At 39.1% G+C, this 25,106-nt stretch overlaps 1 protein-coding gene and 1 non-coding gene across 8 annotated transcripts in view; both read left to right on the top strand.

Moving 5' to 3' along the window:
* The first annotated feature begins 672 nt into the window (after nt 1-672).
* Nucleotides 673-857, top strand: LOC118995623 (U2 spliceosomal RNA). Its single transcript, XR_005068326.1, has one exon. It is a non-coding gene; the product is annotated as a U2 spliceosomal RNA (small nuclear RNA).
* Nucleotides 858-4,900: 4,043 nt separating this feature from the next.
* The window catches only part of GUCY1A1 (guanylate cyclase 1 soluble subunit alpha 1), a 51,587-nt gene continuing 31,381 nt past the window's right edge, over nt 4,901-25,106 (top strand). Inside the window, exons 1-3 of one of the 7 annotated variants that reach the window (XM_037058263.1) lie at nt 5,136-5,396; nt 5,758-5,822; nt 9,445-9,554. The gene's annotated coding sequence lies outside the window, so the exon portion shown is untranslated. Of the gene's footprint in view, nt 5,000-5,135; nt 5,397-5,417; nt 5,611-5,757; nt 5,823-6,222; nt 6,338-9,444; nt 9,555-25,106 lie in introns of those variants that run through there. The other 6 variants (XM_037058267.1, XM_037058265.1, XM_037058262.1 and 3 more) reach the window with 6 other exon arrangements.

Consider the following 25,106-nt stretch of genomic DNA (forward strand, 5'->3'; position numbering starts at 1 on the left):
ATGTACTCTTTTATTTTATTTTCTTTTTCCTCCGCATGTTTTTGAGATTCATCCACATTCCTGTGTTTTCAGTAGGGCCTTCTTTTCGACTGCTGAATAGCGTTCCATGATATGAACGTACCGCAATGTGTTCATCCACTCGCCTGTGGCTGGACATTTGAGTTCTTTCTAATTTGGAGCTGTTATGAATAGTCTAAATACTGTATTTGTTGACAGCTAGCGTAAGTTTTTCCGTTTAAGAATTACTAAAGTCAAAGATGTGGAGCACGCACTCCCTCCCAAGAACACACCCACGCCATTCTTCCCTCTCAGGAGTGCATCTCCTAAACTCTAAGGGTTTCCATGAGTCTGATAACCAGGGGCGCAATGGGCGGTGGCAGATCATCTTGGGCTGACCCCCTGAACCCGTCTCCAAGGCCCCCCTTTCTCTGACTTTTCAGTGAGCCGCAACCAGCCCCACTCTGGCTCCCCTGGGTCCTGTGACTTTTATTTCTCACATAGACTGTTTCGCAAGTAGCCCTCAGAGACTCATTCCTTCCTCTAACATTTCTAGAGAGCCGACCTATCCCCACCTAGATTCTCTCCTGCTGCTGCTTCTATCCTAAGCTCTTCCTTGTTTCACTGCCCCCAGCTTTAATAAATGTACTCTTAAAATTAAAAAAAGAAGAAGCTATTTCTCAGTCTTTTGGTTAAGATCAAATGCAGTATCTGTTTTCATCCGTTTACTATGTGATACAACCTCGATTCCAGCACAATATATTACATGGCTTTTAGGAGCAGGGAGATGGAACACAAGCCTGCTCCGTCCGTTTCGTGCATGGGTGGGGGAGGGGGACTAAGCTAGAGACGGAAATACTGATATTGAAGACCTTAACCATAGATATGGGCTGTTTTTTAGTTTGTTTGTTTTTGCAGACATTGTATCTTTGTATGGCTACACCGTTCTCTTTAAATGCATCAATTTTTATCCAGGTGAAGTATCTTTAACTGGACAGAGCAAACACAGTTCCATTCAATAAATGCCTTTGAACAAATTTCACAAACACGCATTTTACAGTATCCATTAATCCATTCATCTCAGGGACTTTTTATGTCATTGTCTCCACCATATATTTTCTTTTCAATTTCTTAAGGTCAATTGAATTGCAAGTTATTTCAGTGAGAAGATATTTTAAAACCATCATTAAATATATTGAGGTCTATAGGATACCAGTTTGGTCTCCTTTCAAAGCATGAACAATTTATGGGGTGCTAGTGCTATGTAATGATATTAGAAATAAAAGAGTGAGTATAGATTTATTTTAAGACATAAAGTAAAAATATAGGGATCTGTTGTATGCTTTTAAATATGAAAACCAATAAACTCTTCCAGTATCGCCAAAGTGCAAAGATGTATTTACCTAGATAACGATGGCTTGGCATCTTTTGTAATAAGATGAGGATTTTCTAAATCACCAAGCCTGGCTCTTTTTTGCTTAATAGTTCTTCCTTCAATCTCTCTTTCTTTTCACATTTTATAAGAAGCAGCAAGAAGAAACCAGGCAATGACTTCAACACTTTCCTTAAAAATCTTCTCCTTTAAATACGCAAATTCATCATTTCTGCATATAGCAGACTTCAATCCGGCTGTGTTCGGCTGTGTTGCTTTCTGGAGGATCTGAGGGGGGATCATTTTTCTAGGATGATCTGGCTTCTAGAGACTGCATGTATTCCTTGGAAAGACCTCTCTCCCATCCTCAAAGCCAGCAATTACTGGTCCATTCTTTTTCACATTTCATCTCTCTGACTCTCTTTGACTCTGACCTTGACTTTCTTGTTTTCATCTTTTATTTGTAGGGATCTTGTGATTGCAATAGGCCCACATGGGTGATCTCAAGGTCAGTTGGTTAACACTCCAAATTCTATGTGCAAATTTAACTCCCCGTTGCCATGTGCCATGTGACAATGTATATTCACACGTATCAGGAATAAAGACACGGACATTTTTGGGTCAAGGGTTGTGGGCCATTTTTCAACCCAGTGCTCTATTTACTGTTAACAAGCACCATTCATTTCAAGAAAATAGAGTGGACGACATTTCTACCATCATTAGAATCTTTTCAAGTCCAAATTTTTTCATGAATGTCCTACCATGACTAGAAATTTAGGAATTCCAATGTCACATGGTCTGCTTTTCATAATTAAAACTTTTCATAATTAAAACAGATGTTTCAGAGTGGTAACATGGTCCTGATAATTACAAGTTACCAGTATAAAATTTGTCTAGCTGGGTGTGTTTAAAACATACTGAAAACAAATCGTTATCTTAAGAAGGAGTATAAAAGAATAATAAAGACGAAAATGATCATGAAATGCTTCTTATCTTTCTTGTGTTGGACACGTTATCCTGATTTGACAACTAATATAATCAGTGGTTTTAAAAAAAATCAAGTGAATTTCTGCCCCTCACAGGAAAAGCGGGGTATATAATAGCATACAACTGTGCTTTCCTTTCTTCCCTCCTACTGCTTTGCTCCCTCACCCTTTCTCTTAATTCCCTTCAGTTTATGAACTTGTGTTGGTTTATGAACTGGACCGAGAAGCCAGTAGAGATGAATCCATTAGTGTCTTTAGTTTATTTGAGTTGATATGGCAATAACATCCCAGAAAGAAAAGAGAGACAGAGAGAGGAAGAGATAGGGGGGGGAGAAATGTGGGTTCTAAAAATCCTTCGTATTAAAGATAATCCTACAATCTGTTCCCAGGTTTAACATACTTAGGGAGTTGATTGTGGATCAGCGCTTCTCAGACTTTAATACGCATAGGGATCCAGGGAGGATTTTGTTAAATGGTTCAGTAGGTTGGGGCTGAGGCCTGACATTCCATACCTCTGACAAGATCGCAGGTCACGGTGATACACAGACCACACTCTAACCAGTGAGGGGTTAGATCACATCTCTGGTTGGCACTGTCATTTGCAAGTGTGAAAAGAATACACGTGAAAATGTTTTTGTACTGTTGTCATTGTGAGTACAGGGATAACAAAACGTCTTTTCTGCCTGAGCTGACAAATTTACCCAGGATTGCTTTCAACTAAATACTTGTCCTTGTTAACATTTTCCTTAAGTTGGCATGACAACTATCCCATTCTCAATAAAGTGGAAGTAAGTTTTAACCTACATATCACCTGTCAGCCCGAACAGACATGGAAGATGATGACACACTCAGGTGTTCATTCATCCACTCAACAGTCATTTCACTGAATCCCTACTGTGAACCATGTTCACTGCTAAGTACTTAGGCCACAGAGATCACTTCTCTAGTGCAAAACACTACTTTCCTAGTGCAAAAGTACTTTCAGTACTTTTTTCAGGGTGTATCAAATATTCAGATTAATAAATGGCTTTCACATCACCTCTCAGTGATTCCAGCCACACTTAACCCTGAATTGGTTGCTTTCTGCACATACCCCATACCCACAATGGGTGAGCAATGTCTCCAGCTGACAGTCTACCCTTGGTAAAAGTGAGTAGCCCCTGGCAGAAATTACTGAGGTTCAATGTGGTGCTTATGAAAAGGTGGGTGGTCTACAGAATTTGAGGAAGGTAAAAGCAGAAATTGACAGCTTTGGCAGATCATATTCCAGGATGAAAGGAATACTGACAAGAGTAATACCAGTAGAGGAAAACAAAAACAAAAAAAGTCAATTTTTGCCAAGCCTATAGTGTGGGACAACTAGAGGCCAATGAGGCCATTTGGACCCAACTGATCTTTTCACCTTATCGTCCCATACTTTTTCAATGCACTTTGCATTTTTTTTTATCAAATGGTACCACTTCCTGTTTCTTGAATACTCATGTCACTGCTCCCTACCTCCATGTCTTCCCTCAATGAAAAAAGCAAAGCAAAACAAAAACGAACTTCTATTATATTACCTTTATCCAGGTAGGACCAACCCTTCAAGGCTTAACTCTAATGCTGCTCCCTTATGCAGTTAAGTCTCCTGTCAAAAAAAATCTCTTCTTCCCCTGGCTGGTGTAGCTCAGTGGATTGAGCGTGGGCCTGCGAACCACACGATCACGGTTCGATTCCCAGTCAGGGCACATGCCTGGGTTGCAGGCCAGTTCCCAGCAGGGGATGTACAGGAGGCAGCCATACATTGGTGTTTCTCTCCCTCTCTCCTTCCCTTCCCCTCTAAAGATAAATAAATAAAATTTAAAAAAAAATCTCTTCTTTTGTGCTTTCATATTGAATTTATTTTTAAAAACTGGCATGAGATTCTCTTTCAATTATGTGTTAATGGGTATTTCTTTTTTTCTGGGTCTTAAATTCTAAGTATCCTGAGGACAGAAGCCCTAATAAGACATGATCGTGGGCTGATGGGTTGGGAGTAGAGGAAGAGAAGTTTTCAGAAGTGGGAGAACCAAAACGTGCAAACTTGTAACTACAAACTTTAGTCTGTTACTAAGGCAAAATTTATTTAAATGCCTTGTTTCTTACTTAAATGTCTTTGGGAGGGGGCTTAGTCTGATGTTTGCCATAAGAGCACCGCCGACAAAAATGGGAGAGAATTTGTAAATGCGATGAGTCAAAGATGGCACCAGGTTATGTGGTAGGTTTTAGGAGAAACATAAGAATTGGAGATAACCATGGGCAATTTGTCCCAGAGTTCCTGGGGTTGAAGAAGGACCGCATAATAATCATTAATCATTGTGAATTCACACTGAAACAGCATAATGAAATTTTTATTCTGAAAGTCAGAAAGGTGACTGAAAAACAATATCAGAACCTAATTTTCTGTGCTGGAAGACACACACGGACACCACCCCCTACCCCAACAAATGGAACTAAACGGACTGAATTAAGCAGAATCAGGATCTTACTGGAAGGATGTAAATGCGACCACAGAACTGACTGCATTTGCAAAAGAGTAGATGAGCTTTAACTCGAAGACCAGAACAAGAGAACAACCCGTGCAGACACCAACTTCCCGGCAGAAATGGTGGAAGTTTTAACTATGGTCAACTACAGTTTTTCCAAATTAGAGAGGAGTGTAGTTTTTTTTTGTTTGTTTGCTTTAAGAAGCCAAATTTTTCCTGAGTTCCCTCCTTTTTTCCTTCCTCTTCTTTTGTTCCGGTCCCCATCCCCTCTTCTCTGTTTCCACTCAGTAACTGCTGGGATGGTGATTGGGTAGCTGGAGGGGCCAAGACTCAGTTCCCCTGCCCTAGTCTGGGCGTAGTGGGTGGGACTCAGCCCAGAGCTGGTTTTCCACAAGCAGATTTCTGTGCACTTCCACACGTTCGCCTAGCGAGACCCAAGGCCAAGGGCGGACAACCGCTGGGGAGCCGCCCCGAGCGACCCACACCTGCCGGGGAGGGACCGCCGGCTGCCAAAGGACCCTGAGTGACCTCACCATGGTGTGTTGTAGCCACTACTTTCTTTTCGAGTTTTTCGGTGCAGGGAAGGGGTTCTGAAAAGAAGTTGAGTGTTGTAGGGAAAGGAACTGCCAGGGATCTTTGGGGGTTACCGGAAAAAGAGACAGTAGACACAGGGAGAGGCCGCTACCGGAACGGACCGAATGCTTCGGAGCAGCGCGGGAATCGGATTTGAGAGTCACAGCCTGTTGAGCAGGTAGACAGGAGTGAGCCCAAGTGGGAGCGCTGCGGCTGCTTGTGCGTCGGGTGCATTTGCCCAGGGATCCGCAGGTGCCACCGCAGGGTCCCCGCTCCCTCCCACGTCTTCCAGCTCCTGACGCCCACTCTCCTTCTGCATTCACAGTGCAAGGCGTGCCCTGGAGCTGCTGTAGATCTGAAACGCAGTCCAGAGATCTGGGAGGTCACTGAGTAAGTTGTCGCAGCATACCCACGGGTGTCGGGGCTCCCCAGAGCAGCGGCTGCTTTCTCCGGGCCCCGGGCCCCGGGCCTGGGCCAGTCCTCCACCGGCCCCCCAGCTCCCACCATCCGGGAAGCCTTCCTGGCGCTCCCTGCTGCCCAGCGCCGGGGGACCTGGGCGCGGTTCCCACGCGGGGGAGGAGCGAGGGGGCAAAGGAGACGGTGCCGGGGGACCGGGCTGAGGGTCCGGGGGACCTACAACACCGGAGAGAGGAGTACGGGCGTGGGTGGGCTCCAGGCGGACCCCGCTAGCGGCTGCACTCTGGGAGCTGGGCCGTGAGAACGCGTTGGGCGCGCCGGGGCCGCAGCTCTCCCACCGCCAGGGCGCCGGGCAGCAGCAGCGGGCCAGCCAGCCCGGCGCAGCGCCGCGGCCTCCGGCGAGCGGGAGAGAGCTGGAGCAACCAAGGGGCGCTGGGACCTTAGAGCCTGGGCTTTACCGCAGCTTCCACCCGCTTGCTACGGAGTGGGTGAGCGAATCGCCCTCCTCGAGAGCAAACTGCTAGGATCGCAGGGTTCCTTAGAGAAAACAGCCAGAAAACTTCCAGTGGGGCTCAGGGGTTTGACCAAAGAGTGAGTGTGTATGTGGGTGCGTGTGCGCGCGCTCCCCAGCCCGTGTGCTAATTACAGTTTGGCTGTCTAATCTCCGTCTCACCTGGGGAAACGGCGAGCAGGGGCCACCCTGTCTCTGAGTGCGGGACCTGTGCCCGTGCGTGTACTCAATGGGCTGAGCTGCCTCACAGTGACCGTGATGAGAGGGGCTGCGATGCAACGTAGTCATGTGATTTCTGGCTATAGATTTTGTGTATCTTTCTCCTGCCCGTTTGCTCTTCACATGCCTGTTCTTTCACTTTACACTTACATCTTTACATCTTATGAAATAAATAAGATCTTATGAAATAAACCAGAAGGTTGTACCTCTCACTTAATGGTAACTGGCCGAAGGTACCTGGGTTTCCAACATGATGGAAATTCCTCTGAGTGTGTGTGTGTGTGTGCGTACGTGCGTGTGTGTGTGTGTGTAGGGGGGGGGATATATATTAAATTAGAGTTTCATTTATAACACAGTAGTAGTGATTTTTCAGGGCTAGGTCTCTGATGCTGATTTCATTAAATGTCTGTTTACTTCTAGACCTGGGCTTAGTAGGAAAATCGTTAACCTCTGGTTCCATATATAAGATGTTGAAACACAACGATAGATACAGATTTTCATGTCTTGATTCATAATGTAGAATTAATATGTTGCTTTTCCTAATATAATTATTTTTGTGCAACTGTGCTGTTTCAGATAACGGTTTAGTGGTGTGATGGCTCTATTAACAATGTAAAGATGATACGAATGTCTAAAATTCCAAAGCAAGCTTTACCTTGTGAAAAAGTCCCATGAACTTCATTACTTTTCCAGTGGAGGTTGTCTGTGTAGGCTGTGCTCTCTGTTCAGTAGTTACCAAACACCTGGTTCTGTGGATTTACTGCAAGGGTCATGAAGTCCCTGACATTGTATTCAAACAACTGAGTTGCTGCATTTTTAGGGAAATAGTCTAGACTTCTCAGATAGCTGAAGAGATCTGTGACTCAATAGAAAAATAACCAGGAAGTTAAAATATACATGCATAAACTACACTTTTTCTTATCCAAACAATAGACTTTCTATATAAAGCCTTCTGATAAAATAGTAGGAAAAATTCTAGAATAATTGAATAGTGTTACAATAATAAAACATTTCATATAAAATAGACTCACTTGTATGATTTTAAATGTGTTGGATAGGAAATGTAGGCAGGTGAAATTTATTTCATAGAAACTTGTACTCTTTCTTCTTGTACTGTAAGACCTCTCTCTAGTTTATGACAAAGAAAACATACTTCTCTCTTCAAAATCCAACAAAAATATAAAGTACTTATCCTTGGTGAGGTATTTCATAGTATATGGATATAAATGGCCCCTTAAAGACCTTGTTTCTAGATGTCCTGGTGGAAAATAATGGGTCTAATACAGCTGTCATTTACAGAATGAGGAAGGAAATATAAGGATATGTATTTATACCTGGCAACACCAAAGAAAAAAGAAATGTGGAAAACCACAATGCTTAGTAGTAATATCTCTTATACCTGTGATTTATTAAATCATCTTGCTTTAAGGTATTATTGTAAAAACTGATTTAGTTAATATTATATTGTATTAAAACTGAAGAAGTGATAACGAAAATTAAATTATTTCTGTTATGAATAACTCAGTAAAATTTTATGACTAAATGTCAACAGTTTTGTCATAGACATTTTTCAAACAAAAATTCTATCATTATGTTTTTAAATCTAATCTCTATGTATTTTTTCCATTACCATTTAGTTCCCTTATACTCGCCTCTCCCCAGAAATCACCACACTGTCATCCATGTCATGGGTCCTTTTTCCGTTTTCCTCGATCCCTCTTCCCCCTAACCCCCTCCCACTAGCTGTCACATGCTGACTTAACATTATTTTTAATGAATAAAGATATCGCATAACCTTAAATTTTGTCGGATATCATACAAAAGAAATTAAATTCTATGTCTACATTTGTAGGTTGCATTTATCAACAATTAATGTGAGTATAGGGAGAAGAACACTGATTCTTTTGCAAGTTAGTTTAAAATGACATGTGTGCCCATGAAGTGTCTAATTCACCATTTTCAGAAATAAATAAAAATCGAATTAGCCTTAAGAATGAATCTCTGCAGGTAAAGAGAAATGGAAATTTAAAGCAATTATTGAACATACCAAAATATATTATTGATGGGACAAAACTGTGGAGGAAATTATTTATTCTGAATATTTTCTCTATGTCAGATTTTCCAGAAAGTTTCTTAGCTTTTCAATTATTTGCTAAGATTTAAAACATTTATGGCAATGATTTTTATATTATTTAAATTATAATTATTTACCCAAGAAGCTTTTCTTAAACATTACTATCTACTACTTCTCTTCATATTTGTAGAAACTGTTATTTTTTGTTCTAAACACCAATAATTTCAATTCTTCTTAGTCTCTAGAGAATCTAAATTTATTCAGTAAGTGTTGATTAGGTACGTGTGCAATAGTTCTGTTTTGGATATCTTTATCTTTCCCTGATAAAATAAGAGGTTTTAGCAATTTTTAGGTCTTAAATGAGCAAATTTAGTTGTTCATAAAGTAGGTGACTTAATTGGGGTTGGAGTAATTTCCCGGCTATCCTAAATCACAGTTGCTCCTATTTCCCTCAGATTGTTTGGAAGTATCTGACCCATTTCATATTTGTTTCTCTTCTCAGGCTTGAGGCCAACAGGCTATACCTTCCTGTAGTCCTGAGGCTTATAGAGAGCATGGATAAAATTATTTGCAAGAAGTGAAGAGCTTTAGACCAGCTTATAAAACTGGAGGGTCTTCCTGCAACCTTAACATAAAAATGTGATTCTCACTGTTCATAGTTATGAACTTCACTTGCCTAGAAGGCTTTCTGGTCACTAATAATCTTTTATTAAAATGAACCCTCCCTTTCAGAAAATTAAAGGCAACTGAAATTAATTAACTAGCATACCATCTCCTCCTTCTCACCACAGTGGGAATTAGCAAGAAGCCAACAGAAGACAATGGCTTGGGGAGTGGACACCCTGGGTAAAGGAAGTTGGGCAGACCAAGGAAAACTTCTTAATCCTGAAATAATTTCCAGGTCTGACCCAACCTACATATTCCCTTTCTCTCTGCTAAATTACATTGAAAATACCTGTTTAGATGTTTGTACCTTATACCAAATTCCAGTCTCCCTCATGATATTTAGCACTGGGCTCAGTGCCTGATACAGAGTGTCTGATAGTTTAATTGTCTGATCTTTGTAATTATTGAGTTAAGTTTTTTATGTCTTGATGCTCTAGGCTGTACTGTCTGAGAATTAAATTTAAAGACTGGTATTTGTTTTTGCAATGGCCCTCCATGGAATATTATGGTTTTTCTCTCATATGGCTTGCAGTCTATTCAGAATTGCTTATAAACTGTTATTTTGTTAATCATTGCCAAATTATCTTTTTTTAAAGATTTTATTTTATTTATTTATCTTTAGAGGGGAAAGGAAGGAGAGAAGAAGAGAAATATCAATGTATGGTTGCCTCTCGTGAGTTCCCTGCTGGGAACTGGCCTGCAACCCAGACATGTGCCCTAACTGGGAATCGAACCTCAATCGTTTGGTTCGCAGGCCCGTGCTCAGTCCACTGAGCTACACCAGCCAGGGCTGCCCAATTGTCTTTTGTTTTTCTAAGTTTTCATCCTCCACTAATGTTATCTGTTCTTTTCCCATTACCAATGCTTATTAACCACCTGAACATCACACTTTCCTTAGGAATCTAAAATAATGCAGGTTTTTCTGTCTGCACCTTAGTCAGATGACATTGTTCAGAACTTCATTCAACCTCTACACGTTTGGCTCTCACAGGACCTTAACCTGCTGCCCTTCCCTTTGAGAATCGACTAGTCTTCACCACTTGGGCTTTCACATCACCAAAATCTCCCCGGCTGAGAAAGCTGAGAATCTCATATCCTCTTTCTGACCACAACCCCCTAGCCTTCCAATAATTCATTTCACTCGCCATTACCTGACACCATCCCATCGTCTTCCATTATTTTTCTTTGGCCACCCTTACTTTTCTCATGTGTCTCTCTTTGTACTTATCACAATCATCTTAGCAATGACAACTCTGCTCTAACCCTCAAATCTCTTGCCATTAGAACATGATTTAGTCTAACCTAATTCACTTTAAAGGATGATTGATAGTGCTGGGAATTTGTTTTATTCTTTCTTAGATAATTTCATATCAAAATCTCCATAGTGCGTGTTCCATTTTTTTCAGGTTTTCCAGTTCACTCAAACTATCCTTATTCTTTTCTTCCTTAGCGGATAAGCTTATTTCCGAGTTCATAGAGAATATGAAGATTAACTTAGGCAAATTATTTATCAAGATTTATCTTGAATGTGATAGGCATTTCTTTATTTGATCTGTTCTTAGCATAAGAACTCTTATGTTGGACTATACTATTTGTCTCTAAAATATTTATATCCCAATTTTTAACTCTTAGAATACCTACACAAAATGTTCTCATTTATGACAACTCTTGCAGTCCGTATGATGATATTCAGTTTCTTCAACCCACCCTGAACTGCCATGGTTTGGGAGTCTCAATATCACAGGACATTTCTCCTTTGTAGGCACTTCTGGTTTTCTTGGAGTGTGGTCCCCAAGCTGAACCTAGAGGAGTCAGTGAATATCATTAGACGTATTAGGTTTTCTCTTCTATAGTTACTCATCCTGAAATTAAGTCCGCTCTCTCCCCATTTATTTTTTGCACCCATACTATTCTATTTAATTATGCATATTCATTTGCTTCATCTTGTACAAATACACTTCTCCCCAATTGTACATTTGACATCTGATTAGGGACTTTTAAAAATACTTGTTACAATTAAATTGAATCTTTGCCTTTGGTTAGCCTATTGTTTCAGAAGGTCAAGCTATTTTTGGATTCTGATTCTATGATACAGATTAGCAATTCTTCCCAATGTAGAGGCATTAGTAGATTGGGTCAGGACACATCTTTATCTGAGTAAATGTGTAGAATGCTGAACTGAAAGGACTTCTGGGGCACCTTCTTGCTTTTCATGAGTCCATTAATTAATCCCCTTTATGAGGCTATTCAACCAGTTATATAGTCAAGTAACTCTCTTTCTTCTGAGTTTACATTCCTTTCCATAGCCCAGAGGTATTCCGTGACAGACTTGCTCAAATTCCTTGCTGAAATGCATTTCCACTTTCTGTGGAATAGATATTCACTGACACAGTTAAAACCGAGAGGAAACGACACTAGCTTGTAGGTGATGACACTTCACATTTTGAGGGCTGACATCCCGCAGTTTTAAGAACCTCCTGGGAGTCATGCCTGGAATAATGTCAAAGCTCTTTAGGCTCAAGTTGTCAGAATCCACCTTTTCTATTTTGAAAACTGAGACACTGGCTGGATTTTTTGTTCCCTATCAACCTTTCTATTCATTACAGTAACTATAAAGATGATTTTAACTCTTCTCTTACCTTATCCACAAAGTCTTTCAGTACTTTGCAGTGAAAATTCTCCTAGTCATTTCAAACTCATTTAGACTATTTAATATCGTACTCTGCCTTGGGCCTTTAAATGTGTTTTTGTGTGTGTGTTTGTCTTACTTTTGCCAGTGAATATTATTTTCTTGAAGAAGAGAAATGAAACAGAAAAATACAATATTTCTGCCTGTACTATTTGAATTTCTTCATCCCTCATTGGGAAACTTTATGTATATCTAGTAAAATGCCATTATCACCACTTAAGCAATATAAAAAGAATTAAAGGAATATTCTTTTCAATTTGTAGTTTTGGAAAGTTTAGCTTGTTTTGTGTTTTAGGACACTCTTCTCAGAGGTTCAGTCACCTTTTTGTACATCTTACAATAAAGTTTACAATGGATTATGCTTGTCACTGACAGAGATACAAGCAAAGTTTACAACACAGTCCCTGACTTGAGGGAATTTAAAGTCTGCATGTGGAGATAACAAAACCCAGAAATAGTCTCAGAATTGTACATGTCAGCACCTAGCAGTCAGCTTAATACTTGTGGTGCAATTGAAATAATTTCTAAAAAAACCTGAAAGAAGGGAGACAGTTCTGCAAGGTGGAGATATTGCAAAAGCTTTCTAGAGAAGATGGAGCACTTAGTTGAGATTTTAAAACGGCACCACAGTGTTGAACTTCGCAGGACCTATAGGATTTAAATGTAGAGAATATTGGGAGAGCATTCTAGACAGAGGACATGAAGGACATCACAGAAAGGAGGTGAATGAGTGTGTGTGTGTGTGTGTGTGTGCGTGCACATATATAACCAGGCGTGGAAGGAGAAAGGGCCATACCAAGTCTCTCAAGCCACAGCTTTGAAGTTTTCCTTTGTGGAAAATACATCTGCCCCTCTCCCTTTTTCTTAATTTCCTTTCCCCTTGCTTGATTTTTGGAGAGGCCCACGTGTGCTCATCCTTTAAATCTGAAATGAAGCTCTACTTCTCAGAAACTTTTTCTGCTCTTCCAAGTCTGAATTGAGTTCCACGCCATATTTCCCTTTGACTCCCTCTCACATTAGTATGCCCGTCTACAGTGGTGGCTGAATTGTCTACTTCCCCGTTAGCCTGAGCTCTGCGGGAGGAGGTACCGTTTCTGTTTGGTTCTCCCTCTATTCACAGACACCTCGGAGAAGTGCTCATGGATCGTAAGCACTCAGTAAACATGTGTGAGATGACACGGTCCTGCCTGGAGCAATGGGGTCATGTTGAAGAATATTTATAAAAAGATTGAAGGTAAAGAGGGGTTAGATTACAACAGGAGCAGAGTGTCGGGCTGACTCTGCTTTATCAGGTCACGTGGAAGCCTTTTGGCTTGAGTTCGGAGAAAGGATATGCCACGTGCATTACTTTTCACTGGGCCTTCATAAATCAACTCACACGACCCGAAGTTGGGTATGCATTTTCAGATTTAACTAGGAAATTATGTGGTTCCTTACCTTGTATTAAGTATTTCTATCCGTGAGGTTGAAAAATCCTGTAACTTAAATACTGTGTTTTTATGAGAGGAGATTTGTTATTTTACTAGTCTAATTTTGTATGTATGCACTGAAATTGTTAGCTGCTTTTGGTTCTTGATTTTCGATCATTTTGCATTCAGATATGCCCTGTTATAAGTAGTTAAATATGTGGCATATATTAAGTTAGTAAAACATATTCCTTTAATAAAACAAAGGAATTTCAATGTCTCATTGAGTTGTATATTTTTAAGTGTGAAGTTTAATCATTGTAGCCACATTTTAAAATGTTTGGAAGGGTGTACAAAGGTAACATGGAAAAGATTTGGGTAACACAATAACGTTATCAATATTTGATATGTCGGGATTTGAAACAAGATAGTCTTGGACTGGATTAGCATTACACATTTGTAAACTCGATGAGCAAAAGGCAGTCCTCCCAGTAAGAACTTCCCTGGTAAAATTCTAGTTTCTTAATGTTCTATATTTGCAGTCACTAATTGTAACGTACATTCTTCTTTGTCCACTTCTACCCCAAAGAACAATTTGATATGCCACAACATTTATTTCTGGTTCTTTTCTGTGGTGACTAATCAGAATGATATTCTTAAGCTCTTGTGTCGCCTCCCACTAGAAAAAGTGTTCAGCAGTGGTGTGGAGGAAAGCTCTCGTGTTTTTTGATCAAGTCTGTACCTTGGTGGAATAGCGAATTATCTGAAGTTACTGCCTTTTCCCTTTCTCCCCCACCCCTTTGAAGCTATTGGAGTTTTAGACTAGGTTGCCACCTAGAGCTCACCTGCTGGCTTGGCCGAGTGCAGGAAGGTCATAAATGAACGATATTGCAAGGCCACCCCCAACAGAAGTTTCTCTCCCTCTTGTCCGTGGCCTAAAATTCCTTTGGACGGTATCTTTGTGAATTGTATCTCTTGGAGGCCGTGGGATAATTATTTTACTGAGAAGAGAACCATGACTTGTTTGCCCAGTAGCAAATGTCATTTTTGTTACGTTACCTTCCACCTTTGTTTAAGAGCATAGTTTCTTGGACAGATATTTTTAAAGTTAAGAGAAAAGGGAAATTAAAAGACCCAGCATGTGGGGCATAGACAAGCAAGGTGGATGCAAGTAGGGGGTATCGAGCAACAATACACAGGCCAACAGGAAGAGGGAGGTCCAAAGAAGGTAGAGAAGGTCCTGAAAAGAGCAGTCTCTTTGCACTTTTGCTCCCTGTTCATTGCTAATGAAGAAATGTCCTAAGCGGGTAAGGAGTGGTTAGGACATTTTCCCTCACCTGTACAGCATCATTTTTACTCATTTGTGTGGCTGTCATTTTGTATTTGAATCAAACCTGAGTACAGTTGGCTTAGTTATCTTTATCTTACTGTCGGATCTGTTTCTACGCCTAGCGGAAACTGGAAGCTGTGTGGCATCACAGTCGATTTTAGACGTTGTAAAATGGTGCCGGGCTATGATTATTACCATCAGCTGTCCTTGATAAATGATCATTGGTCAGTGTTCAGTATCAAGAACTTTTGCTTTACACCGTGTGCGTTGAAGGTCATTTGAAGTGGCACAGGGATTGCGCAGTGTTCCTAACTTCAGACAGGTGATCTCACAGCCGTGCTTTACCGCCCGACTCTGTGGCCCGATGTCTCGCTCATTCTCTTACTTAAATCCTATGTTGTAGCCATACTGTCTCCACTGGAATTTGCCACCTTGCCCTTTTTTTTCTTTCAGATGTTAGGCTTATTATATACTTTTTTGCTATTGTATTTTTCATTTTTTAGCATTTTCAATTGCTTCCTTGCTTTTTCTTTTTTTAACCTTTTTATTGAATTTATTGGTGTGATAATGGTTAATAAAATTATATAGATTTCAGGTGTACAATTCTATAATAGATCATCTGTATATCGTATTGTGTTCACCACCCCTGGGACCAGTCCCTTCCATCACCATTTTTACCCCTATACCCTCTTTTACTTCCTCCACCCCCCCTTTCCCTGTTATTTATTCACTTGGGAATCTGGATGTTTTAGGTTTCTTTGAGTCCTCAGTTAAGTTTTTTAATTACTTGGCTAATGTAGAACTTACGTACAATAAACCTCACATATGTAAAATATACAATTGGATAAGACATGACAGATGAATACCTTTGTGAAACCAGCACCACGATCGAGATGTATAACATTCTCACCCTCCACCTAAACGTTTTCCTGTGTCCCTCTCCAGTCAGTTCCCTCCTCCTCCTCTGTCCCCAAACAGTCATCTGTCTGCTTTCTGCACTTGCCACTGTGTTTGCAGTAACTAGATTTTATGTAAAAGTAAATTACCATATGCACCCTTGTTTATGTGGGCTCATTCACTCAGCATAATTGTCTACTTTGTTGCGTATATCTGCCAAATAATGGTTCTTTACATATATGACTATACAACATCATCTTTATTCAATTGTGGGATGAGACGTATTTCAATAGTTTCTTGGTTTTTAGCTATTACAAACAAAGCTTATACATTTATATATGTTTTAGTTGAAATATATTGTTTATCTTTTTCTTGGGTAAATACCTAGAAATGGAATAACTAAGTGATAAGATATGTTTAATATTTTAAGAAACCACCAATTTTTTTTCCAGTCCCTCCAGCAGAGTCTGAGAATTCCAGCTATTCCATATCATCACTAACTTTTGGCATGGTCAAACCTTCAAAGTTTAGACATGGTTTTTGCCTCATGATGAATAATATTGAACATCTAAAGATTTATTTATTGGCTATTCATATACCTTCTTTAGTGAAGTGTCAGTTTTGGCCCATTTTTAAATCTAATTGTGTTTTCTCTGTTCGTTTTGTTTTTTTAAAGTATATTTTATTGATTCTGCTATTGCAGTTGTCCCATTTTTCTCCACTTAATTCCCCTCTGCTCTGTACCCACCTTCCCACCAGCCTCCCCGCCTTCCTAGTTCGTTTCCTTAGTTAGCTCTAAGACTTTATATATTCTGGATTTAATTCCTTTGTTAATATGTGTGGCAAATGTTTCCTCTCACGGTGTGATTATTCGTCTTTTTGTTTACTCAATTATATCTTTTGAAAAGCAGAAAATGTTTAAATGTTGATTTTTAAGTTCAGTTCATCATCTTTTATGTTTCATGCTTTGTTTTTCCTATTTAAACATTTTTGCTTAAGGTGCAAAGATTTTATAGTTTTAATTTCTGTATTTAGGTTTGTGATCCATTCGGGATTAATTTTGTGTATGATCTGAAGTGTGGATCAGAGTTCATTTTTTTCATATGGGTATGCAAGTGTTTCAACATCATTTATTGATAAAGCTTTCTGTTCTCATTAAATTGCCTTGATACATTTGTTGAAAAAATGAACAAACAAATGTTGAACTATTTTTAGACTCTACTGCATTGATTTCTGTTACTCTTTTCAAACCAATACTAAACTTTTTGATTACTATAGTTTTACAAGTTTTAAATGATTCTTTCACTGCTGTTTTTCTTTAGTGTTGATTTAGCTCTTCTATGTTTTCCATTAAATCTTCGCACCATTTTGTCGATGCCTATTAAAAAGCTGGCTGAGATTTTGATTGGGGTTGCATTTTATGTTTAGATCGTTGAGGAAAAATTGATAATGTTGAGCATGGTATATCTCTCTATTTATTTGGATTTTCTTAATTTATTTCACCAACGTAGTTTGGAGGTCTTGCAAGCCTTTGGTTAGATTTATTTCCAAGTATTTTATATTTGTTGACATTATAAATGGATTTTATATATATATATATATATATATATATATATATATATTTAAGATTTTATTTATTTATCTTTAGAGGGGAAGGGAAGGAGAGAGGCAGAGAAATGTCACTGTGTGGTTGCCTCTCATGCGTCCCCTGCTGGGAACTGGCCTGCAACCCAGGCATGTGCCCTGACTGGGAATTGAACCATGGTTCTTTGGTTCACAGGCCCACACTCAATCCACTGAGCTACACCAGCCAGGGCTTTATAAATGGATTTTTAAATATATAATTTCTTAATTGCTTATTATCAGTACAGAAATTACAATGGCCTTGATGTGACCTTTGTATCCTGCAACTTTGCTAAAATTAGTTCTTAGGTCTAGTTATTGTATAGATTCTTTAGAAATCCTTACATAAATAACTATATACACATAAACAGACAATTTTACTTCTCTCTTTCCAATCTTTTTTCTTTTTTCCCCCTTAACTCATTTCAATGACTGTGACCTAACCTCCTTACAATGTTGATTAGATGTGAGAGAAGGAATTCCTGCCTTGTTTCTAATCATAGTCAGAACGTGTTCAGTCTTTTACTTTAAAGTATGACTTTAACTGTAGGTTTTTAAAAAATATATGCATTCAGGTAAAAATTTTAAAGCTATGATCATATAGCTTATCAAGCTAGTTCTCATTATTAGGGTTGGAGTGGGAGCCTATTGTGATTTTATTCAACCTAATCAGAGGTGGACGTCTCTGTACCTTGACTTTTTTTGAGCTAACTTTGTACACTGTGTAGTAAGTACCCCTGTTTTGAGAAAGCTACCAATATACACAACTGAAGAGATTTATAATCTCCAAGGCTCTTTTTTCAAATTTGCTATTCCTCTTAATGTAATCTTCACTTATTTTACACTACAGTATTTCCTCCATTGCTCCTTATTTTCACTCACATTTACTCTACTATTATTTTTGGAATTTGTCTCAAAGAAGTCTTGTATTTATAATCTAAAATTCAAATGATATTTTCTCAGTCTTCTTGCTTATAGACTGAATTGTGCCCCACCCTCAGTTTGTACGTTGTAGCCCTAATCCCCAGTGTGATGGTATTTAGAGGTCAGTTCTTTGGGAGATAATGAAGTTTAGAGAAGGTCATTGGGGGGAGCCACACAGTGGGATTAATGCCCTTATAAGATGTACCAGAGACCTTGCTCTCTCTCTCCTTCTCTCTGTGCCGTGTGAGGATTCAGCAAGAAGGGGGCCATCTACAAACCATGAAAATACACCTCTCAGAACTGGACTATGCTGGCATCCTGATCTTAGACTTTCAGCTTCCAGAACTGAGAAAATGAATGTCTGTTGTTAAAGTCACCCAGTCTCTGGTATTTTGTTATGGCAGCTTGAGCTGACTAATACACCCACTTACCCTCTTCAGACTCTCAACATACACTTCTTTTTGAACAAGTGTCCCCTTCTGTTTACATTCTCAACATATTTATCTGACAGCTGCTTCTCCATGTTAGTCATAATATCTTTCTCAAGTTCTTAAATATGAATTTTCCCAGAATATTAAATTTAGCTATCCTCTCTCTCTACACACAGCCCTTTGACATTGAACAGATTGAAATAAACTGAAATGAACTCCCAACTTAAACAGCTTTCTTTATGTGGAGGACTACAAACTCATATTGGTAGTCTGTGAAACGTTCCCCTACAAACTCCAATTTTCAAGTGCATCTGTACCTAGACGGCCCCTTAACAGTTCAAGATTCTTGTATACAAAACAAAATTCCCATCTTGTCTCAAGTCTACTTCTGTTACCTTTTTCTGTTGAAAGCACCATTCTCCTTCCAGACAAAACTCAGAGTCATTTTGTTCCTCAGATCATGGTCACTTGACAGCTCTAATTTTATGGTATCTCTAGCACCCATGCTTTCCTGCCCCTTGCCACAACTTCCTCCCTTGCTCAAACTCATTTATACTACACCCCCTCTCTGGCATTCCCTTTTGCTAACATCTTTATGCCCAAACTGTAGTCATTTTCAAAACTAAGCTCAAATTCCACAAGAAGCTTTCTTTGATTATCCTTTTGCTGCCACTGGCTAAATGGGATGTTTTTTATAAATATCATTAATTCTCTGTCTCTACCTATTCTCCACTTTTTATTATAACCATTTAAGAAAATTACACATATATATACATACACACACACACACACACACACACACTTGCTAGACTTTGAAGAAAATTAAAGAGAAATTATTATCTTTAGAAGTTCAGCGAATATTGACTGAATTACAAATGAATTTATTAATAATTCATTATAAAATTTTTTCAGAAAGCAAAGACCTTCTATAGCATCCAAAGTAACCACATTTTACTTGTATTTTATAGGGTTTTTAAAACTTTATTTAATTATTTTTCAAGTACAGTTTTCTGTCTATTACTCCCATCCCATCCCACCCCCGTGCTCCCCCCTCCCTCCCATTTCTACCCTTCTCAGTTGTTGTCCTTGTATCCTTTATATATGTTCCTCTAAATCCCTCCCCTATTTCCCCTGAAATTCCCTCCCCTCTCTCCTCTGGTCACTGTCAGCCTGTTCTCTATTTCAGTGTCTTTGGTTATATTTTGCTTGCTTGTTTATTTCGTTGTTTAGCTTCCTGTCAAAGGTGAGAGCATATGGTATTTGGTTTTTTGGCCTATGTTTTGCCCCATATACATTAACAACCTAATGGTATATTTTATTGATATTAGTTAGTATTTACTAAATGCTCAATAAGGCTGTGCTCCATGCTTATAATAAAGCAAAGAACTATAGGAAAGATGTGTGATTTTCAACTTAAGCTAATTTCTCAGGGAAGTGGAACAAGAGAATGGGGAATAGCATAAGCATTGTTGGTTTCTTTGGCAGATCTTAATGAACTTTATACATTTCTATGTAAAAGATTTCTCTTCCAAAAAAATGAATACTAAAATAGAAAAATACTAAAATGAATACTAAAATAGAAAAATACTAAATAGAAAAAATAACTGATAATAATAAAATAAAAAGAAAATAACTGATATAAATAATAAAAATAGATAAAATAACTAATACAATAATGAAATGACAAAAATATAAAGGAAAACTTTTTGAAAAATGTGTCTTCTCATATTAGTGTATGAACATACCACAGATACAGGGGAAACAAAGGGAAAAGATTATGTAAATTTGAGAAAAATATAAGTTATCTATATCTTTTCCATGTTTATATCAGATGACTCCAAGCCAGCAGTTCTGTCTTTTAACTTCAACATAAAATAACTCACTGGTAGTCTAAAGTTGGCTACATTAGAATCTGTGTTAACTAGTCAGGTTAAGGCTGAAGACATGCCTGACTTTCATTTATGTGGCAAAGGCAGAAGAATGAGTAAGATTCTGGAGAAAACATGTTTAGAAAAACTAAAAAAGGACTAAAGATAGTTTCTTGAGAAAATATAACACAAAAAGTGATGAGAAAATCATGGAAAAGAGCCTGGGGAAATATTCTAGAAGCTGAAAGTAATTGATTAGTGTGTATTAACATTAGTGTGATATGTAGATGGACCATAAGCCTCTGTGATGGACTAAGATGAAGTATTATGGTAATTCTCAAATGACTAAGTGTGGAGCTTGAATGAAAAGTACTAAGTGTTAACTTTTTCTCAAAGCTGTAGCTGCAATTGTTGGGGGTCCACAAAGGAGGAGGGCTTCTCTGCATCTCAGTGGAGGGGCCACATTTCAGTGGAGGAGACGGTTTTGGAGCGAACTCTGGTCTCCTGGTGAAACTGCCCGAGTCCTGTCTGACCACTGCACCTCAAGTGCTGGGCCAAGTCACCAATACCTGCAAGTGGGGAAGATGGCACTACACAATCTCTCATGTAACCTCTAGTTCCAAGCTTCTGTTTTAAAAATGAATGTACCTTTATGTAGACTATTATGTAAGAGATACTGAAATCAATAAGGAAAATTGGGGTTTACTGTGAACGGGACAATTTTTTCATTTTTTCTATTTTAAAATAATTAGATGAGAAGGCATTAAAAGAATGTGGTTGTGATTTTAGATTTAATGAGAAAGACTTTACCCTTTCTCAGCATATACTTCGTGAATACCCATATATATACCTGCAAAGTACATGTTTAGAAGCCAACATTCATTTCTGATAATGATTTCCTCTAGTTATTATGTGAAAATTCAGATCTACTCTAGTTTCTAGAGCCAGAGAAGTTCAAAGCAATATTTTCCAAAAGGGAGTCTCCTTAAATCCATGGGGACCCTCAAAGGGCCTCTCACACTGGCATTTCCAGAAGATCAAGGCTTCAGCCCTTCAGCTGACATGCCCAATAGTCTGACCTCCCATTTTCTTCTGTCTTCCATTTTTGCAGATAGATTTAACTTTATGTCCCCAGATGGTGTTTGCTCACAGAGGAATTTGAGTCATAATCACTGTGGTGTATGTAAAGCCCTTCATCTTCAAACCACCCCAGGGCATTGGCTCTGTAATCAGACAGACTGGGGTTTGTTTCCTGTCCTTGCCCCTCTGGAGGGGCAATCTATATTAATCTGTGTTTCATATTCTCCTTAAATAAAAAAAAAATTAAACATACACACACATACACCCTTTCTCCACAGGATTTTGGAGCAGATCGAATGACGTGCGTCTGTGCTTCAAAGCCCTTACAACAGAGATCAGCAAACCGATTCTATAAAGGACAAGAGAGTAAATATTTTAGGCTTTGCTGGCCATGTGGTTCCTGTCACAACTATTCATCGCTGCTGTTGTTCTTGAAAGCAGCAGCCATACGCCATTCATAAAGGAGTGAGCTTATAAATGCCCTGTTTTTCCGTTACTATCAGTCCTTAACTTCTGACACCAAACGTGTGTTCTCCTCACCGAGTAGTTTTCCAGCACCAGCTGCCTGTCCTTTGACTTCATTCAATTCTGACCCTGTCTACCTGGAGTGAAGGTCAGATCACACAGAATGAAGGACCCTGTTCTACAAGAGTGCTCCCACTTCCCCTGACAGTCCCAGGTTCTGGGCCTCTGGAAGTTCTGACCCACCAGCTATAAACTGAAGGTTCCCAGGACCCCCTCTTTGGGTTCGATAATAGGATAACTCACAGAATTCAGGAGAACAGTGTACTTATTAGATTACAAGTTTATTATGACAGGATACAACTAGGGAACAGCCAGATGGAAAAGATGCACAAAGCAAGGTATGGAGAAAAGGCCCAGAGCTCTCGGGTCTTCCATGGACATGCTGCCCTCCCAGCACCTCCATGGGGTCAGCCTTCAGCCCCGCTTCTCCACCCGGAGATCGACTGGGTGAGATGCAAAGTTCCAACCCTCTCATCACCTGGATGGCTTCCCTGGCAGCCAGGCTCCATCCTGAAGGGTATCCAGGAGCCCCCAGCCTCCTGTTACCTCACTCTGGAGATTTCAAGGGTTTTTTGGACCCGTGTGGCAGGAAACAGAGAAAGGAAAGGTGGGAACAGATCAAATATATGTGTTTCTTATAATGTCACTGCATGGCTGTGGAAATTTGAATCTCATACTGTGTTCGTGTATGATGAAATGTTTTTCTTTTGAATTTTATTCATCTATTTCATTACGTAAAGACTCTTCGTAGCTCGAGGGCTGGAGAGAAAATAGCAGCAGAGTGTTCTTGTCCCACAAGTCATTGTTTGCCAAGCCCACTGTCCAGGGGCCTGGGTGTCCAGGGTGTTCCTCAGTGGTGGTCAGCTTTGCCGACCCTCCCTCCCAGTCCTGGTCCAGCACGTGTATCTCCTCCACTGCCTGAGCCTCCCCGATACATTGGTTCCTCTTCTCCTTGGCTTTTCTCTCTGTTGGTTTCTATGTGGCCAGTCCTACACTTGATTAATTTGTTATTGATTACTTTGGGTCAAGTTCTGTCTTCAGCAGTGCTTACATGTAATTCTTAAATTGTCACGGCTCTATTAGTTTGTAGTCCTTTTTCTCAAGAACCTTAGGAAAAGTTTCAGGGGTTGGAATTGAGGAATTGTGAGCATCAGTATTATGTCTTCTTCCAGAATCTTCTTTCTAAATATGACAGCTCAGGTAATTTGACTTTGCTGTACCATAGGGTGAATTAAGGTCACCCCTTCTTTCCCATCAAGGATGAGGCCACCTTGCTATCGCCTTCTTGTTCAAATGTTAATTCCAATGCTCTATAGGTGTGATGGTCAATCCCAAGATCCACTTCACTCTTGTTAGGCATCCCTACATCTCCGATTTTGATCAGACTCTGGGTGACCTACCCATATCACAGTCTAAAAATAACATGCCAGTGAGTGTCTTGCCTCTCCCTGCACATCACCTAACCTTCCTACAAAATGAGTAAACACTAAGAAGGTAAATAGATGAAAAAGCTGACACTAAATCAATATTAAGAACAGTTAGCTTGTAAAAGCAGCGATGGGAGACAAGATTCTTTGTATAGCAAATATTTTTCATTTGTCTATCTAGTGTTCCAGGAAAAGAAAATTACACACCACACGTTTTCCAGTTCCTCTCGGTTAGTATTAGTTTATTTTGTTTGAAAAAATTTCCACATTAGAACTAATGCAGATTTATAGAAAAGAGTATGTGAGCTAATGATGTAGGCTTTTTTGATTTATAACAGGTTTGGTTTAATGAATAGAAAAAGAAATTTAAAATGTAGCATAGTCCTTCCATTTTTATTCTCATATCTTATCAAAGAAATTTGGCATGCAACTTATTAGCTAATAAAATTTCATAAGATAAAGCCAAAATAGGACCTTATTGCTGTGGGATGTGTTGTAAATGCTATTATTTTGTAATTCTGCAAAAGAAACTCTAATTATTAACATAGATATTACTTTCTTGATATACATTCATGTTCTTCAAGTGAAGAATGTTACATATATATAACATTATGTGTATATGTGTATATATGTATATATATGTAAAATATGTGTATATACATATGTGTATGTATATGTGTATACATATGTGTATGTGTGTGTGTGTGTGTGTATATATATATATATATATATATATATATATATATATACACACACATATTTTTTAGGGCACCAAGCACCTGCTGTATACCAAAGTTCCTTTATACAGCAGTAAGAAAGGGTGCCATAGATTTAAAAATTGCAGGGTTTTTCTGAGAAGATGGGACATATTTATCAATTATTTATTCAGGGACTTCTATTAGCATGGCTCTATTGTATAATGCCTTTGTGTATATTATCTCTAATCTGTTATATATCCCTGTTTCACCACCATTTTACCATTTTACACATGAGGTAACAGAAATTCAATGAGGGTAAGAAATGCGACCAATGTAACACTCCTGCTAAGTAATACAGTATTTTCAGCTTGAGGTTGGGAATGCACCTACGTGAAGGACTGACTAGTTGTGTGTGGATTTTCAACTGCGCAGGGGCCAGGGCCCCAATCCTGACATTGTTCAAGGATCAACTGTAATTGTGAGACTCAACATTCATTCATCACATCATCGGTACCAGGTATTTTCCCAAGTGCTTTCCATTTATTGATGTTTATTCTCACAACACATTAATGAGAGAGTTGCTATTAGTGCCCCTATTTTTCAGATGGAGAAAATTGAGGGGAAGTTAGGCTAAGAACTTGGCTAAAGTCACAGAGCTGGCAAGCAGTCAAGGCAGGAAGCAAACACAGACCATCTGGTCCCAGAGCCTGAGCTTTTCACTACTGTACTAGCTCATATATATATACACATGAACATGTAAGAATGTGTGTGTGGTACTTATATATGTGTGTATATGAACATAGAAGTATACATATACATGAGTGATAAGAAATTATCACTTCAGAAGATGGAAAGTAAGTGTGTGGGTATATCTGCATGTATATGGAGT

This window comes from Sturnira hondurensis, unplaced genomic scaffold (genome assembly GCF_014824575.4).
Source record: "Sturnira hondurensis isolate 20B ecotype Veracruz unplaced genomic scaffold, ASM1482457v3 Scaffold0010128, whole genome shotgun sequence".
Taxonomy (NCBI): Eukaryota; Metazoa; Chordata; class Mammalia; order Chiroptera; family Phyllostomidae; genus Sturnira; species Sturnira hondurensis.